At 37.7% G+C, this 8,027-nt stretch overlaps 1 pseudogene; it reads left to right on the top strand.

The window, feature by feature from the left end:
* The first annotated feature begins 460 nt into the window (after positions 1-460).
* Positions 461-6,371, top strand: LOC148694050 (uncharacterized; annotated as a pseudogene).
* The last annotated feature ends 1,656 nt before the right edge of the window (positions 6,372-8,027 follow it).

An 8,027-nucleotide genomic window follows, 5' to 3' on the forward strand; every position in this document is an offset into this window, starting at 1 on the left:
CACCCCACCCCTGCAACCCAAAAAGAAAGAAAGATGAAGGAAAAAAAAACCATCTTCATCTTCCCTAACCCCCTTCCCTGCAACCCACCCCTTTCTTTCCCCTTCCGTCTTCCCTTTCCCTCCTCTTCTGCACCCACCCTCTTCCCTCCTTTGCGCACCTCAGTCCTTAAATCCACACCCATTCTCCCAATTTTCTACGTGCCCAATTTCTCCACTCACGGAATCGGCGGAAGACGGGATTTGGGTTGCAGGGAAAGGGAAAGGGGGTCGGAGGGTTGGGAAGATGGGGCTTTTTTTTTTTTCTTCTTCTTCCTTTCTGGGTTGCAGGGGGTAGGGGGTAGGGGGTGGGGGGGGGGGGGGAGGGAGACGAACTTGGGGTTTTTTTTTTTTTTTTCCTTATTCTTCTTCCTTTCTAGGTTGAAGGGGGTGGGTGGGGGGGGAAGATGAATGGGAAGGAGATATGAAGAAGGGAGGAGAGACCGAGAGAGAAGGGTGGGGGGGTTCTGGAGTGAAGACGGGTGGGAGGGAAGAAGGTGGGTGGGTCCCACCTTCTTTTTATAAAAATATTTAAATAATTGTATTTTAGTTTTTAATAATATTTTATTAGTTCTTTAATATAAAGTGTGCCACGTCAGCATTTAACATAAGAATTGACAGACAACTGACGGAAGGTATGACATTGCAACAAAATTAGAAGATAAGGTTTGACATTAATAATAGTGAAAGCATATTGAAGGTAGTATTAGGTAGGTAGGCAGGTAGGTATGTATGTATGTATGTATGTATGTTCGAGGCACATGATCCCGTCGTCAGGACAATTCTGCATAGGTATTTCCGAGTCTCCTCTGGGAAGGACGCATTCCTCGGTTTATAACTTTTCATAATATTTCTTTCATTTTATTCTTGGTTAGTTGTATATTTTGAACACGGTTCTGCATTGGTATATTTTTCCTCTAATTTCATATTTTAATTTGCATGCATGTTTTAAATGGCTTCGTCACCCTTGGGTGTCGACCAACAAGTGTCTACCCTAATATTAGGGAATATCAAGGTTGGGGTGTGTCAAAAGGCAAATTTGAACTACATTGTTGCTAGCCCATTGTGAGGCTAAGCCCACCCTCATCCCCATTTGTGTAAATAATATGGTTTGTTAATTAAAAAAAAAAAATTAATTAAAAAAAACCATCAATGTAAGATCCCACATCGCCCGTGAGGGCGTGGTCTTTGGGCCTTATATATCTATGCCCAGAGCTTTAACTTCAGAGAGGCCTTTTGTGGGCTACGGTCCACAAGAACAAAACCGTGCGGTAGCTGGGTGGCTGCGACCTAGTCCAGGCCCAGAATGCCAAAGCGGACAATATTCGAGAGGTTGGAGGCTGGGATGTGACAATTTGGTATCAGAGCCAGACTCACGGTCGTGGTGTGCCGACGAGGATGTCGGGCTCCCTAAGGGGGGTGGATTGTAAGATCCCACATCGCCCGTGAGGGCGTGGTCTTTGGGCCTTATATATCTATGCCAAGAGCTTTAACTTCAGAGAGGCCTTTTGTGGGCTACGGTCCACAAGAACAAAACCGTGCGGTAGCTGGGTGGCTGCGACCTAGTCCAGGCCCAGAATGCCAAAGCGGACAATATTCGAGAGGTTGGAGGCTGGGATGTGACAATCAACATTTTACAGTGTCATTCCAAATTGGTCTTAACCTTTTTCTTATCATTTCAAATAAGTACATAACCTATTGAAATGTCACATCTATTAAGTCACAATTAAAATCTGTAAAATTATTTAGGGGTTACTTTGTCTTCAAAATAAATAGAAGGTTATGGAAGCATAGCCTCCACCAACTAACAGTCATCACCATCCCATCATGCTAGCACCTCCAAACCTAACCACTAACTCCACCTACAACTGAAGTCACCACCATCAAGAAGAAGGTCATGGAGGTTGTTGCTGAAATGATATGGACTATCATGATGTAGCTACCACCATCTTCACCGCTCACAAAGAAGAATTGGACGTTTTATGAGTCGAGAATTGGCGTATAAGAAAATCACTTGAGCATAAACAAGCTCCTTAAAATCCTATCTGAATTCTCAACCCTATCATTTCTTAGAAGATTGCCCTCCTAATGTAATTTCAATTTGGGCCTATTTTGGATTCAATTCAATACATGTTTGATCATTGGGTTCCATATTGTATAGTTTATATTTGAAATTTAGATTTTGAGGCAACTAATATTAATGTTGACCATGATATACCCAGTTTGTGGGTTTTGAATATAATCTATGTTTGAAAAATTAATTATAATGGATGTAACATTTTCAATAGGTTGAGCACTTGTTTGAAATGTTTAAAAAGGTTGAGATCAATTTGGAATGACACTAAAAGTTAGAGGTTATAGGTTAATCCTTTCATACATGATCACTTGTTAATTAGTACTCGTAAATTAATAAAGTGCAAAGTGACGAGCAACGGATGGGATTCAATGAAATTCATCCACTTACTAATCTAATTTTCTTTCCAGCACGACAAAGGAGGATAGTGGTTTCCACAAATATATTTTCTTTCTCTTTGCCATGCTAGGGGTACTCATACATGTTAAATGTGAAACCTTGCAGACGTCTCCATTTGACACAGACTACGTCATTGTTTTGATATTAATTACCGATTTATTTTCTTATGCTAGGACATTGGCGATTGTCAAGGCAACCTTCCCACAATTCAGATCTCTATGAATTGATGAACATAATCAGCCTTTTGTGTGGAACTTTTGCCTTGATTCTACTAACCATCATCCTAGTTCCAGCTTTTGGGTGGTTTACTCTAGCATGCTGGGCCATATACTTTGTGACAAGTGTGATTATATCCTACTCAACCTTGAAAAGACTTTGCACAAGTATAACAATTGTAACTGACATACTTCGTTATGTCATTCACAAACTGAAGGAGTTGAACATGAGATTGAATGGCACAGAAGAATCCCAATCGCAAAACCAAAATGGAATAACTATAGCTTAATTAATTTTCTAAAAGAGCGAGTTGTAGGTGTTGATAAGGGTGGTTAGTTAAAGCTGTTTCGCTGCTCTTACCTTTATCTGATGCAAATTTGAATTTGTTTTATTTGAATACCTGATATAATCTTGTAGTTGGACTATGACTCTTATGGTTCTTATGTATAAAGCCTTGTAATACAAAGTTTCATACTTCTGTTCTTTTAATGAAAAAGAAAAAACAGAGCATAAAAAATGTAAAGAAAAAGTGTGGTATACAAGAATAGTAGTTGACTTAGCATTGATTATAATATGGGAGCTGGATTGTCTGCCTTCTCCCATTCCATACCATTCTCATTCCCTCCTATTTATGTGGTCACAGTTAAATCACATCAACATTTTATATTGATTTTTTTTATAGAAATAATAAGACAAAAGGCAGTGGGAATATAAAATATTGAAATGATTTAACCGTGACCACAGAAATAGGAGGGGATGGGAAAAATATGGAATGAGTGGGCATACAATCCAGGTCCTTTAATCTGCCTATAGAGATCTTAATTGTCAGTTTTTAAGTAAAATGGTGATCATGGATGTGTTGCTTGAGAACACCACCTAGGTCACGTGGGAGTCTTGTAGCCTCATTACAAAGAGAGATTTTTTAGTGTGACTGTTATACGGGATAGTATATCACGTGTCGCTATATAAATGGTGGGATATGTGTGTTAAAAAGTTAATAACTTAAAAAAATAAAATTTCCTACCACTTACATAAAAACAAATGTTATACCATTCGTGTTCCCATCGCGACTAAAAATTTCTCCATTACAAAAGCAAAAAGGCTCGACTTTCCAAGAATGTCCACCCCTAATCCTCCATTTCCTTAATCCCACCCCACCTAACCAAAGTCCACTATCAAATTCACATACTTATCTTTAACATAAACTTCACGTACCTATCGAAGTTATTTCTCAAATGCATTTCAAAGTTATTTCTCAAATGCATAGAATTCACGTACCTATCTTTAACATCGACTTTCAAAGTTATTTCTCAAATGCATAGAATAAATATCGACACTTTAACATCAACTTACTTAGGCATTTCAAAATCAACTTGATATTTATTCTATTCATTTGAGAAATAACTTTTCTTAATTGCAAGGAAGTAGTGATCTTGTTAAAAAAAAAAAGTGGAAAAGGGTTACATTCAATCGTTGTTTGTATAAAAATTATGAATAAAAAGTAATAATTTATCATTTAATATTTTAATGGTATTTTCATTTTTTTTTTTACCTTGAATATTGTGATCACCCGATATTAAATTCCTAAATTCGCCACTGCCTACGTGGGATCACGAGGCCCATTCTATCACCTATATGAACTACTCAAATTAAAAAATCAGAAGAAAAATTTTCTTTTGGAAATTCATTCAAATTTTTTTTAATATATATAAAAAGTATGATGTTTTGTTGATTGACATATTACTAAAAAAATGAATGTACGAAGGTATGGTTTTTATTGTTGGATGAATATACCCGCTATGCTCAAAGTATGCAGTTCTATTGAGATACTGGGGCCCTTATGTCGTCAATGCCCTCAGCCGGTCCCCGGTCCCACCCTTATGTCGTCAATGCCCCCGGTCCCATCCTATGTCGTCAATGCCCTTAGCCGGTCCCCGGTCCCACTTCCCATTTTCGTCCCCGGTCCCACTTCCCATTTTCCGCACGCTTTAAAAACCACCCCCGTTCCAAAACATTCTCGTTCACGAAACACCCCCCCCCCCCGGTCCCACTTCCCATTTTCCGCACGCTTTAAAAACCACCCCCGTTCCAAAATATTCTCGTTCCCCTCCCCCGCCGGGTCATGGATCACATAAATTTGGTAAAAATTTCTTCTAATGGGGGCAACCTGAAAAACATTAAGAAGACCTTATTATAATATAGTTTGTAACCAAATGATAATGGAGATGATTTCAAATGACGATGTTCACAATTGCAATGTTAAAAAAATTTCAGTGGCAAATTGATGAGAAAAATATTAACACATGAGAGAGAGGAGTTTGAATGACAGAAAAAGACCACTTTTGCTCATATTATATTTGATATAGAGTAGAAGTAGTATGAATGTATATTTGATATTAGACACATATATTTTCTTCAAGGATAACGCGTGTATATCTATAATTACAGTATGCAGCTTAACCAACGAATTATTTGAGTGGAAGCATCTACCCCTAGTGGGCCTTCATTGGCTCCGACATTAACCCTCCAACAGAAACGTAATTTCAAATTATTTACCAAGGTTAAATAATTTTTCATATACTTCACCATGTATGTATGTAGGTAGGCCTAGGTATGTAGGTATATATATGTTGTGATTTTGTCCTCGTATTTCTTGATAGTTTTGTGGAAAGCTCTTTTCTCCCTTTTCATTTTTTGTTCTTTCAAAATCAACTGAGAAAAAAAATTTCCGTTTTGTTACGAACCCATTGTAAATTTTGAGTGAGTGCAGGTAAATTCAAGGCAAAATAAGCCTAAAATAAATTTTTTTTCAACTTTTTGTGGAATTGAATTAGTGTCTGTTTGATTATTGTTTCATTTTAATATTTGTGTGTAATAAATAGAGGAGAAATGTTTAAATATATGAAAGAAATGACGAATAAAAAAGAGTGAAGAAACAATATGTATATCAAACGGGGTCTTGGATAAGCTCATGTTCTTAATTAATTAGCTAGCAAATGAGTTTGTGTTGTGACTAGATATTCTAATAGTTGATGACACATGTCATTAACTAATATGGAAGAAATTGAAAATTAGGAACCCTGCTGTTATCATTAGAATAATGCTAGAGAGATCATTTTCCTAATCATTAATTTCTATGTTGTTTATAATATAACAGCACTGGGGAGGGGGGGTGGTCAGTACAGTCCTCCACTGGCAGTACACAAATATATGTTCTTTCTCCTCGGCATTCTAGGAGGCCTGTTGGGGGTGAAGCATGCGACCGGAGATTTGCCGTCTCCATTTGTCACGTACCACAAAACTGTTCGGGTGTTTATTGCTGATTTATTCGCTTATGTGGGGGCATTGACGACAGCCAAGATTTTCCAAGCTTCCAACAATACAAATATATATGAATGGATGAACAACATAAGCCTCTTGTGTGGAACTCTTGCGTTGATTCTGATGGCGCTCCTCCTCGATCCAAATTTCGGGTGGTTTACTATTGCATGTTGGGTAGTGTCTAATGCGATAATTGTGACCCAGTCCTACCAAAACCTAAGAAGACTGCACTGCAGCTGTTGGTTATGTTCGTGACAAAATGAAGGAACTGATGATGAGATTGAAAGGCGCCGAAGAACCCGAGAACCAGGACGGGATGCCTTAATACTCATGTCTACCCCTTTACCTTTAATTAATGAACTACTTGTTATTGCCTTTGTATTACTTGGTCAGCTATTATGCTACCGTTTCTATTAAAAACAGGGTGATCCGTTTGAGTCAGAAAACAGAGTATCGCTCAAATAATGCTGTTAATTTGGAGATCCAAGTTATGGATCATATAATTAAGCGGCAATACATGGTGATTGTATTACGAAAGTGCATGTATTAATAAGATTTCATCTCATCAATTTCTACGTCTTTGTAGACTTGTAGTACAAGGCATGTGCTTTTTGACAACGGATGCAGACCTTAATGTTAACCCTCTCCATTCATTAACGCAAGTTCAAAATAATTGTTTCGTTTCCTCCTTATAAAATTGGACCATGTAAAAGGGGAAAAAAAAACACTTCAAAGCTCAATTGAAGTAAAAACCCCTCAACTATCCACTTATTGATTCTTAGTTGCAAAATTTTCTTTGTTTTAAATTTTGCTGAAATTGTTCACTGAACAAGTGCGTTTGTTGCTTTCATTTTGTTGCAAGTGTAGCTCAATACGACCGCGTTTTTTTTGCTCTCATTCACTGCCGTGCCATCTCCCGTAGTTCTTTGAGCTTCACGGCCGCAACTGGTCATATTCCTCGGCACCAAACTCTGTTTTGGAAATTCTCTTTTGCTGGGAAAGAAAACAGAGTTCTTGTGTGCGTCTCTGTGAGAGAGAGAATGTGTAACGAGTCTTCGATTTTTTTTATGTTTTTGTGTTCTTGGGTTGGTGGAAATTTTGAGTGAATTTGTAGGCAACCATATGGGTTAATTTTCAATTTTCACTCTTCATTTCTCAATTTTATGTCTTTAATTTTCGATTTAGTTTGCAGGTTGAGTTATAATTTAGTTATCTGTAAATCTGTCTGTCTTATGAATTTCTTTGTATAATGGACTATATATAGCTAATTATGTATGCATGCATGTATGTGTTGAGCAGAAATTGTCGCAAGGGCAAATAATTTACTCGACACAATTTCACTCTCGTTCATTTTTACGAAGAGGGTTTTATTATTTTGAATTCGACCCATTCTTAGCTACACGCCTATTAATTACAACCCTTCTTTTGGGAAAGGAATACCCTTTAATTCTAACATGAAAAATATGAAATTTTGAGGATTGGTGTGTTTATTTGATTTTGTGACTGTGCCTAGGTTGAGTCCTAGATTGCCTACGTACCCTCTTGAGGGATCAAGTCGCTCATAGTTCTTTTGATTTGGATTTGGGGTTTTTAGCGAGTGAATGAGCCGCTAAAAGGAATTGGTGTTTGGTTATTTGGGTGAATTTGATTGAATGAATTAGGGATTCGGTTTTGGATTTGTGGTGAATTCGGTTGAATGTACCAGGGATTCGATTTGGATTTGTGGTGAATTTGGTTGCTGTGAAACATGGATTCGATTTTCTGTTTTGCGGTTGCATCTAGAATACGGTACCAAAATGCTTACATATCCTTAACGAAATCAAACCGATGTAGTTCGAAATGTATTTGTTGAGGTTTTGATGCCTTTTGCAGTTTCAGCTCGTGCAGGCAATAAGCATTTGATGTCTTGTGTAGTTTCAACTCGTGCAGGCAATAAGCATTTGATGTCTTGTGTAGTTTCAACTCATGCGGGCGAGGACTT

The sequence above is a fragment of the Pyrus communis genome, chromosome 9 (genome assembly GCF_041283825.1).
Source record: "Pyrus communis isolate YQ-2024b chromosome 9, ASM4128382v1, whole genome shotgun sequence".
NCBI classification, from domain to species: domain Eukaryota; kingdom Viridiplantae; phylum Streptophyta; class Magnoliopsida; order Rosales; family Rosaceae; genus Pyrus; species Pyrus communis.